This window comes from Notothenia coriiceps, unplaced genomic scaffold, assembly GCF_000735185.1.
Source record: "Notothenia coriiceps isolate Sejong01 unplaced genomic scaffold, NC01 NC01_scaffold00009597, whole genome shotgun sequence".
Lineage (NCBI taxonomy): Eukaryota > Metazoa > Chordata > Actinopteri > Perciformes > Nototheniidae > Notothenia > Notothenia coriiceps.
The window spans coordinates 83389-95022 of record NW_011342298.1 but is presented as its reverse complement, the minus strand read 5'-3'; the positions used below and the strand labels follow the sequence as shown (position 1 = coordinate 95022).

The 11634-nt window shown below is 41.4% G+C and overlaps 1 long non-coding RNA gene across 2 annotated transcripts in view; it reads right to left on the bottom strand.

The window, feature by feature from the left end:
* Window positions 1–4016: 4016 nt before the first annotated feature.
* LOC104945379 (uncharacterized) overlaps window positions 4017–11634 on the bottom strand; it is a 71757-nt gene continuing 64139 nt past the window's right edge. For both annotated transcript variants that reach the window (XR_798335.1, XR_798334.1), the window contains exon 3: window positions 4017–4096. This is a non-coding gene — a long non-coding RNA (uncharacterized lncRNA). The remainder of the gene's footprint in view (window positions 4097–11634) is intronic.

Genomic DNA, 11634 nt, shown 5'->3' with positions numbered 1-11634 from the left:
CTTTTTAACATTAATATGAAGTCGGCTTGTAGGAGTTTTGGAATACTGACCCAAATATGCTAAAACAGACCTATTAGAAAACAATTCACATCTTTATACGCAGTGACCCAACGGTAGAGTAAACCATACCAGCAGTATTGGGGAGTTACGGTTTACGTAATCAGGAAACAATAAAAGGTATTCCCTTACATTCAGGGCCGTCCCTGGCCAACATGAGGCCCCACGCAAAGTTATACGATGAGGCCCTCTGTTTCGCGAGCGTAGACTGGGGGTGGGGGGCTTTTGGGGGTGCTACTGGAAACCGTGCCGCGCCACACTAATTGCGCCGCATTTTCGGCTCAGTTGAGGCCCCCTCCGCAAGGTGAGGCCCCACGTAGTCTGCATGATCGGCCTGTAGGGAGGGACGGCCCTGCTTATAGTTGTATACAAAATGGCTGAATCTGCATTATGGTTTTCTCTTTCTTTGTTTCATTTGTTCTTGTTTTAATTCTGTAGGTGAACCCATAGGTTTATAAAATAGTTTTTCTGAGCTTCACTGTTTGTATTAAACAAAAACGGAGCATTCAGCTCAGATTATATTTCTACTTTTTTATTGTATTTACTGGCAGTGCATTTGATATTGAGGTGATCAAAAAGAAACAGCAAGTTATACGGTTATCTTCTGATACTCAGATTTAGATTTCTCATTTCGTGTTTTACATTGCATTGTTAAAGTAACCCTCCCAACCCTGCGTATCACAGGAAGCAGTCAATGCGAGTTAAATGAGGAATTTCCAAACAACACTTTGACATTTGCCTAAATAAGCATGACTGTTGGGATTGTGAAACACCACCATAAGGCTTTTAAAAAAGGTGTTTGTTCATTCGAGCTGACATTTGTACGATTTTTCAGCGTGGATGCAGCGATGATATATGCCGGCTCCTGACAGCCGTGCAGCCACTGAATGCAGAGGGCTGAGTTATGTGTGTGAGGTGTGAGGTACATATTCACAGCCGGCGTCATGTTCTCCCCCTCTCTCATGCCCACATGCACTCTTACTCTGTTGTTTACTCTCACATTTGTTCTGTCTCATTTTCACTGTCTCTCATGTTTCCTGTTATACGCTCTTCCCTCCTTTGTGTAAGGGGAGACTGAGGATAGTGTTGCAGAAGAAAGCTTCATTAAATATCTACATTTGTGCTGCATTGGAACGGTTTAAAGGGGCCCTATCATCCTCATTTCCAGAGCCACATTTGTATGTAGTGTCTCTACTGTGACATGTCTCCGGGCAGCACCTCTTTTCACCCTCTGTCTGAAACCAGAGCCCAGTCTGCTCTGATTGGTTAGCTGGCCGGCTCTGTTGTGATTGGTCAACTGCTTAGAGATGTGTGGGAAATATCACTAAATAACTACAGAATAAGACCATACTTGTATATATTTAAATCATTAGGGTCCAAAAGTTGTAAAATGTGGTAAAAACCTATTCCAGAGTTATTTTCTGTCTCCATTCGTTTGACTGAGCCGAGATTAGCTGTGACGCTGCTATCCAATAGAATCGCAATTGTTACATAGTGATGTCATTATGTTCCAGGACTAAACAAAGGAGTCCAATGGAATGGATTGTAGCCTTCACAGAACATTTACATGCACACACACCTACACTATAAGAAAGGGAAAACCAAAACAAGCATTAAAAAGGCCTCTATAAAAATACAGAGAGCAGAAATCATTAGGTCTGAGTGCACAAAGAAAAACAGTCAATTATCTTGAAATGTGACATAACGTTCTCTTCTCAACTGAGACGCGCCATGACCTCGTCACAGGAGCCGTACAGTGACCATCCGAATGCTAATGTGACAGACTGATTGCCAATTTACAGCCCACACAAAAACATTACCCCGCTGAATTCAAAGACAGCTCTGTAATGACAAACAATGCGACAGACTCCAACAAAAAGATATCTACTGTTTCTTCCTTCTTCAAAATTATGCTCACAATTACAGTGGGAATGATTGGAAACAGCAGTGGCTAAAACGAAGTCTCACCTCCCTTAAAGGAGCCACGCGGAAATATTGCGAGCTCTTCCTGTTTCATATCGCAGTAACAAGCAGATGATCCCCTTCAGAAATAGAAACAGCTGGTTGTGTTTTTCTAATTGTGTGGTTCCATCACCGCCTCTCAGTCCTCGTTCATGAGCAGCTGTTAGCCATGCATCCTATCGGCTTGCTTACATATTCTCTGCCATAAGGCTTGGGGAGTAATGGATTACATGTAACAGGATTATTTAATCAGGATACCAAAAAATGACATGTCTACATGCTTTAATGTTCAGAAAGCTCTTTTTTCTCATACTGCCTACCTCTTTTCACCCTCTGTCTGAAACCAGAGCCCAGTCTGCTCTGATTGGTTAGCTAGCTGGCTCTGTTGTNCCAGGGGGCAAAATGGAAGGAAACATCCATTTAAACTCAGTTTGCTGCTGGAACTTGCAACGAAGATGAGATGCCAAGTATCTGGCTTGAACCAGCATCACAGCAGCAAACTGAGTTTAAATGGATGTTTCCTTCCATTTTGCCCCCTGGTGTAGACTCTACTCTTTAATGCCTTTATGTATGTTTACTACGGAGCCCCCTAGGGGACATGGAGAAGAAAAGAAAAAAAAATTGTAAAAAAAAAGTTTTGCGAGATATCGCAAAACCTTTGATAGATATCGCAAAACCTTTGCGAGATCTCGCAAAACTTTTTACAGTACTATGGCTTCCACAGATGACATTTTTTAATGGGTTTTTTGTCAAAGCACTTCAGATATTCATTGCTATCGGGATGTTAAGAGCATTCCATGGAATATAACAAAAAGTGTATCTCGAGCCGGTTTCTCAAACTTACCTACCCCAACTTTAAAGTGAATTAACATAATCACATATATTGCCACTCCAAATGTTTTATCTTGGCTTTAATAGGCTCACACTTGGAGATATTGTTAAACTTGTCAGTGATGTAGAGTTGTAGCTATTCTTTGAACTGCGGTACAGTCATTGTTTACATCAAACAATACTCTTTAAACACGTACAAAGATTATGCCATGACCAACTTCTCTTAGTTTCCATCTACAATTTACAAAGTAATCTGCACATTGGGATTTAGTCGAACAATAATACAATGTTCATATCATCATAATCATATAGTAATGTTATTTTGTAATAATAATCTATTCAGTTGCCTTGAGAGTGATAAGCAATAATCATCTGTTCTATTACTTTATGCTTTTAACATCAAATAAACATTGCAAAGTGTGGTTTTGGTGATTTTATAACGACAATAGAGAGCCGTCAACAGCTGTGGTGATTTTGAGATGCTCCTTTGGGTTTCACGTGAACAGTATATGTATTTTCTTTGCTTCTCACCTTGTTCCATCACTTTCATATTATTTGTCTGTAAAACGTACTTCGGTGGAATAAGCTGAAATGTAAACACCATAAGCTGCTATGCTGCCCTGCACAGAAGAGCAATGCTGATGTCAATATGGCTGCGGGATTACGATTGTTGTGCTTGGCGACTGCTTTCTATATCACCAAAGTGTGAAAAGCAATAACACCACCGAAGTGCAAGTGTTGGCGGTCAATATTTTCTCTCCCTGATAAACCCTCCGGGCAGGAGCGTCGCGTCGCCTAGCCAACACAAACACAGCTTTGCAGTTTCAATCTGTCACAGTGTGTGAATATGGAGCCGGAGCGAAATAAAATAAAAAGCATCAACTCTTGTCTTACCTCTGTATCTAAGTTCCACAAAGGAATCATCCAAATGTGAAGTTAAAGGATTACGTGAGCGTCAACAGGGTTAAAAAACAGCTCCCTGCTCAGAGCAAATGAGTCTTCACGGCTGCCGCGCTGTGACTTTTATTCAGTTCACCTTTTTCTAATGTCACTTCTCAACGGGAGAACATTTTAAAAGAAAAACAATCTCAACGAGCAACTGCGAACGAGGCACAGACGAATATTTCAGCACATTGTTCTGATGCAAAAAGACAGAGGAGGAGATTACCTTGTAGAAGTCAGATGTGTTTGAAAGTCTGCAGCTTGACCTGAACGGGGTACATGAACACGTCTGCCTCAGCTGTATCTGGGAGAAACAAACAGAGAAGATATACCAAGGTTATCTCACAGCTTGGAGACTTTTCAGAGTAACGTATGATGATCACATCATTTACAGCCTCCAACCATATGCACCATCACACTGTGAGCAGCTCATATAGATGCAAACACAGGAGTGCGTGGGAAACAGGGATTTACAAAGTTTGCACACATGCTGTGCTAAGTTAAAACACCCACACCGATGCACACAAACACACAGTCGACAAGCCTGCAATTCCCCAAGCAGCTGCAGACTCGGCTACCCTGTGGCTTACTTTCTCAAGATGAGTCTCCAGAGCCCCCTAAGGAAGACAAGCGCTTTGCCAGGGATGTCCAGGAACGCTAACTGTCGCATTCTCTCTCCATGCTCACACTCTGACGGCTGTGATGGGGAGTCGTGGCGCTCCCACACTGAGGCGGGGTAATTGGCTAGAGATGATGGGCCGTAAACATACATCACAGGGGCGGCCAAGCAGACAGCTAACTAAGGCTCTCTTTCGTTTGCACACGTATGCACACACACCGTCTTCCCATCTGAGGATATTTGTTACGGTGGGTGAAGCAAGCAGGACCCAAATGCAGATAACGCTGAAAATGCCTTTATTTCAAGGATAACGAAAAAATACTAGGACAAAACAGAACACTCGCCGGTGAACTCAGTCACAAACAAAAGACGAACCAACACTGAACACAGGAAGAGACAAGACTAAATACAGGGAGGGGTAATCACAAGACGAGAAACAGCCGGGCAGGGGAGGAGAAACACAAGGGCAACAGGTGAACACAATCAGACAACTAGACACACCAGGGAAACTAACGACAGGGAGGAAAAACACAGGGAGAGGGACCAGACAATATACAAGGAAGAAAACATGACAGGGAGAACAGCAAAACACCCAAAACAAGACATACAAAACGTGACATGACACAATAATCGTAACAGATATTGCGATTCGATTTGCAATTTTGTTTTTAAGCGACCCAACGTAAGTTTATTGTAAAATGCGGCCATACCTCGGGCTAGGAAGGTCGTATCAACGTGCTCCCGTCTCTAGCACCCCCGCAGCCCGGGCTACGAGTGAAAGAACTAAACTTACATGAAACTTCCGTTGGGTTGCTTTAAAGTCAAGCTTCAGTTTCAGATTCACCCTGTGATAGAAACATGTGATGGAGCATTACTAACCTGACTCAGATGGTTTCACCAAACCATCTAGGAGAGCTCCATTGGAAGCCATTTGGAAAGGGCAGGCACTTTCAAAAAGACTTGGCAGGTGATTGGATCAATCTGTCTATCACCTTCTATCATGGGCCACTTCTGATTGGTTAACAATGGCTAGTGCATGTGGAGCACAGCACTTGTGATTGGTGTGGATGAAAAAAAAAAAATTTGTAAAAAAAAAAATCGCAGGCTTTGCGATTTGATAATCGCATCATTTCAAATCGCGATTTCGATTTAAAATCGATTAATTGTTCAGCCCTAGTGCTCATGTGTTTCATGGTTGGTGTATAGACTCAATACGCTTCATGAAAGGCAGGTTTTCCTATAAATACAATTATTTTTTATCTTAAATATCTTGGTTCCCCGTTTTCTAAGGTAACATTGTTCTGCTCTCTTACATAAACCCATCCCTGGTTATTAACACTAGTTCTTCTCATGTTTGATCGTCTTTTTTTGTAGAAATGTTACCTGAATAGAAGCCCAATCAGCGACTAAACAGCAGAACCTGCCACGCTGTCGCCCGTCTGTAAGGTATTTAATCCTCATTCTTCTCTAACCACAAGAAGCTTTTTATCCCCGGCCTCCCACCGACTGCAGCCACACCAGCTCTTAGTCTTTCAAAGAAGCCTTAATCATTTTAATATGAAAGCTGCTAAGTACCCCCAATAATCACTTTGATGAAATGGAGGACATCTTTAAACTGCCAACCCCCCACCACCTTCCTCCCCCTCTCTCTCTCTTCCTCCCGTCCCCCGCCACCCTCATTTCAGCTTTTCACCCCTTGCCTTTCATCATTCTTTTCATCATCCTCAGCTCCATTGACCTGAAGCTGGATCGTGATACGCCCGTGCTTTACAACCTCTCTAACTCCATCTTCATCATCCTCTGGCCCTCTGGCCCTTTGTTCACCTCTTTCCCCAATCAAGTGACCAAATCTGGTTACTTTTAGCGAATGTGGACATTATTGCGCGATTAAAACAAAAACCCGGGGCTGGTGGACAAAAACACCTTTGGCCTCCTGCTGAGGGAAACTGTTTGCTAACATTTAACATAAATTACTTGATGAGGCTGATTTTGGCCTGGTTGCACAACGAGATGGCAAAGGTACCGAGGAACATCCTTTACTCAAGTTAGAAGGTACCGATACTCGTGTTATAAAATACCTCGTTGAAGTAGAAGTACTGACTAAACTTCTTTTACTCAAGTAAGAGAGTAAAAGAAGTGTGGGCTTCGAAAGTATTTACCACCGGCTTGTGTTGGGAGTTCAAAGCTGTTACCGTTCATCGGTGTCATTGGCGTTCAATTTTGACCCATGATTTATCTCCAAAAACACACACAAAAAATTACTATTATTCCGATTAGTTCTAAATTGTTTAAACTTTTAACATCATAACCTAACTTATTATGCATTCATAACCGTAACATTCCCTGTAGTAATTAAATGTTATGGCCCAAAACACATATTGCCACGGTGCATGTTGCTGAGTTCAGGTTCAAGTGTTAGTGTAGCATATGCTTCTTTGGAGAAAGGTGGGGGGGGGGGCAGAGGAGAGGAGTCTCCAGGTACATGTTGGTGAAATTATGTTACAGTGCATGAAGGGGGGGGGGGGAAGAGGTGGTCAAAGTCAAAGATGAATCTTGTTTTGTGGCCAAATTTGACCCCATGTTCACCCAAAAACAATTCTGGGCCGGGGTCTCCCCAGACCCCAACACCAAATTATAACACTTTTTTGTAGAGACCTTCAGACTTGGCTAAAATTGTCAAAATTGTTTTGTAGTGTTTATATTATCTGTTGGTGGAGGATATATCATGAAGCTTTGTTCCGATAAAAAAAAAAAAAAACAAGATGGTAGTTATTATATAATTATTAACTTGAACGGGTACGGGGAGACCCGAAACACAACATAAGGGTTAAGTAAAAAGTGTACCATAACTAGGCAGCTGTTTTAAAGAGTACCTTGACCTCCCTTTATATTAATAAGAACGAATTAATGTCATTGTTAGCTATGAATGTTTTCCATGGTGACCAACGGCAACATGACAACGTTTTCCATTGGTCCCTTTCTTTAGAGAAGACCAGGGAAAGTGATGGATAACCGGATTCGTGTTCAAAATTCAAATAAGGCACGCAATGACTCTAAATAAATAATCGATCACGCCACAAAACACACATTCAGATTAAAGGAACCAGCCTGTTGGAAAATGAGAGAAGTAGAAAGTACAGGTATTTGTGTTCAAAATGTAAGAAGTTAGAAAATACAGGTATTTGAGTCCACATGTAAGAAGGTAGAAGAGCCAGGTATTTGAGTTCACCATGTAAGAAGTAGAAAGTACAGTATTAGTGTTCAACCTGGATAAGAAGTAGAAAGTATCAGGTATTTGGGTTCAACATGTAGAAGTAGATAAAAGTACAGGTATTTGTGTTTCAACATGTAAGAAAGTAGAAAGCACAGGTATTTGAGTTCAACATTGTAAGAAGGTAAAAGTAAGCAGGTATCTTGAGTTTCACATGATAAGTAGAAAGTACAGGTATTTGAGTCCACATGGTAAGTAAGTAGAAAAGTAACAGGTATATTGTGTGTTCAACATGTAAGAAGTAGAAAGTACAGGTATTTGTGGTCAAAATGTAAGAGTAGAAAGTAAGCAGGTAATCTTGTGTTTCAACATGTAAGAAGTACGAAAGTACAGGTATTTGTGTTCAAAATGTAGAAGTAGGAAAGTACATGTATTTGAGTTCAACATGTAAGAGAGTAGGAAGTACATGATTTGAGTTCAACATGTAACGATAGTAAGAAAGTACAGGTACTTTGAAGTTCACATGTAAGAAGTGAAATTACAGGTATTTGTGTTTCAACTGTAACGAAGTAGCAAGTACAAGGATTGTGTGTTCAACATGTAGGAAGTAGAAAGTTCAGGTAATTTTTGAGTTCAAAATGTAAGAAAGTAGAAAGTCAGGCATGTATTTGAGTTCAACATGTAAGAAGTGAGAAGTAGCAGGTATTTTGGAGTTCAACATTAAGAAGTCAGAAAGTTACAGGTCTTTGAGTTCAACATGTAAGAAGTTAGAAGTAGCAGGTATTTGTGTTCAACATGTAAGAAAGTAGAAAGTACAGGTATTGTGTCTCAAAATGTAAGAACGTAGACAAGTACAGGTATTTGTGTTCAACATGTAAAAGTAGAATAGCTACAGGTATTTGTGTTCAAAATGTAGGAAGTAGAAAAGACATGTATTTGAGTCAACATGTAAGAAGTAGAAGAGACATGTATTTGATTCAACATGTAAGAAGTAGAACGTCAACAGGTATTTTTTGAGTTCAAGCATGTAAGAAGTAGAAAGTAGCAGTATTTGTGTCACATGGTAAGAAGTAGAAAGTTTACAGGTATTTGTGTTCAACCATGTAAGAAGTAGAAAGTTTCAGGTATTGAGTTTCACGATGTAAGAAAGTGAAGAAGTACAGGTATTATGTTGTTCAACTGTAAGAAGTAGAAAGTACAGGTATTTGTGTTCAACATGTAAGAAAGTAGAAAGTACAGGTATTTGTGTTCAACATGTAAGAGTAGAAAGTTACAGGTAATTTGTGCTTCAAAATGTAAGAGGTAAAGTAAAAAGCCATTGTAAAATAAGTAGTGGGTAGAAGACTGTACCGGAAAAATGTACTTAAGTAGCAGTAACAAAGTATTTGTACTGCCACTATTCCACGCCTGGTTGCACATACTTCAGCTATATGTTTATCCCCGAATGATCTGCAGCATTGCTTCACTCAATGCTAAGCTCAAAGCTGTTAGCATTAGCTGTTCGTCCAGTGCACTGTCCCACTCAGCAGAGTTATAACTTCCACCTAGTTTAAAGGTTTGCGAGGGCTGGAGTTCTTGCAGTAATCTAGGGGCAAGGTTTGTCATGTGCAGACCAGAGTGGAGCAGCGGTGGCAGTGATTGGACTTGGATAAGATTAAACTGTTGCAAGATATCTCTGTTTCCCCACCGGTTGGCTAAACGATAGAGGTCAACCCGTTGTCAAGATTTCCTCACACGTTACATAGTGCCTGTTGGAAGTATTGTAAAGAGTGTCCTTTCTGTCTGCTTTAAAGCAAAATGAATCTGATTGTGGTTTGGAATTGGGAGAATGTTTTATGCAGAATGTTGGCAAAGCTAAGAAAGTCAATGTCAGCATTCTCTTATTTTGGTTTAACACACAATTAGCATTCACCGTACATATATTGACATTGAGCCAATCACGACATATGCTTATAAAAGCCGAAAAGGCGCTTTTATAAAGCAGAACAGTAGTACTCTGAAATCCCTCCATTGTACAACTGGTCAGTACTTACCATAACGCATAGATCAAATCATCTGTGTAAGCCTTCGCGGCTTTCCTATTTGGCTTAACCGGCTTCCACACTCATTGTGGCTAAGGGGGCCGGACCATCTAAGCGGTCCGACCTCAATCACAACAAGCCGGCCAGCTAAACCATGCAGAGCAGACGGGCTCCTGTTTTCAGACAGAGGGTGGAAAAAGAGCAAAAGCAAAGCTGTGCCCTTGATTTATATTTAAAAATACTTGGTTATTGCAAACGGTTTGGCTCATGTTTCTCCAAAATCAATTTATTCATGTCACCACGACACACTCCGGCCTATACGCTCCAAATCCAATCTAACGGAGTGCAGCGGAGCGGCAGTGAAGTCCTTGTTGAGCTTATTCATCACCCTCCGTGTGTATACCTCGTATCCCTCTCTCTCTTCGCCTTTTGCAGTTGCGCTGCCCTTGTGGTTTATTATACCCACACTCATGCATTTATTTAAAAGACCTCAGTCAGTGGGGCAACGGCGAAGAGCATTAGGGAGCGACAGCTCGGGAAGCATCTCCCCTCGTGCCAAGTGGGCCCTCCTCCTGCCTCCACCTGAGCGCGTGCAAAAAGCCCCGCGGAGCCCCAGCGAGACAAAGGCAAGGAATGGTCTTCCCTAAGAAAGAGAAGAATTGCTGGGCCCATCCTGATGTTCAGAAGCACTAAAAGGCTTTCAGGAATCTGAAGTAAATGATTTTTGGAAAGAATGCTTTGGTCTCCTCGAGGGGGTTAGCAGGCGCAGGCGTCAGATGAGAAGCCGAGAAACAGAAGCGGTTTGCAGCCAGGCGACAAATGCTGGCTTGGGTGAGAAAGAAAGGTGTGAAACTGTGAGGAAGTCAGGAAGTGGACAATAAACACTCAGCGGAAATGAGAGCTGTCTGCAGAGGTTCCCTGAGAATTTGAGTGATCATTCGCCTTCTGGCTTTGAATAGTGGGCTTTTATGGTCCACCAAGTAGCATTATTCAATTACATTGTTCATTTTCATTTCATTTCAGTATCCATCCTGATTTCGAAAAACGCACCATTTAAATAATAAATTTAAAATGACTAGCCAGAGTAAACCCGTAGTTTAGAATACCAGTATTATCAACCTATTCATGGAATAATATTCTATACATAGTTCAACAAAAATATTCTGAATAATAATTAAAAAAAGAGATTCAAAGGCCTTTGTCCAATGCACATAAGTGTAGGTAGGCAATCGAACATCTTAAGTCCTCCAAGCAATGCAACGTGAAAATCTCAAGACATAATAAACAACTACACACCTGAGTAAAGAAACAATATAGACAATACAATAAAACAAGATATGTTGGCCAGCCAGATGCAGATGAAGTAAAAAACCTATATAGCAGACATCACTTTATAATGTTTATATACGTATAAAGACCGCTCAAGCAAACTCATTGCTCGCAGTCAAGAATTGTTTTTCCCCATAATGCTTCAAACAAATGCAACCTTTGTTATACATCCATAGTAATCTTGAGATATTCAGCTGTGAACATCAGATTTACATTCAGATGCAATGTATCCAAACCCAGACACACGCGTAGTCTACGGTGTTCATTTTAAACCTCTGATTGGCACCGGTGGCAAAATATGCCTTACTTTGTAATTGATGTGGGAATGTGTGGAGTGAGCCCTTTAGTGATCGCATGCATGCGCTGCCGCCATGCCTCCCTATTGTCGCCAGAGAGCAGGAAGACCAGCACGAAAAGCAACCAAAACGAATTCTTAAAATTGCGTCGCCACAACGATGCAATGTGAAATGGACAGACCCGTGTTAACCCCTGCCAGGAGGAAGTCAGAACCAGCGTCAGACACCCTGATGGCGGGAGGACGGGAACCCACCCAAGCCTCCTGAGTCCTTATGTGTGCTTCTATTTAAACACAAGTGCACCCAGGAATACGTGAGAGTGCTGAAACTGGTGTCAAAAGTACTGACAACGATCAAATAAAAAAA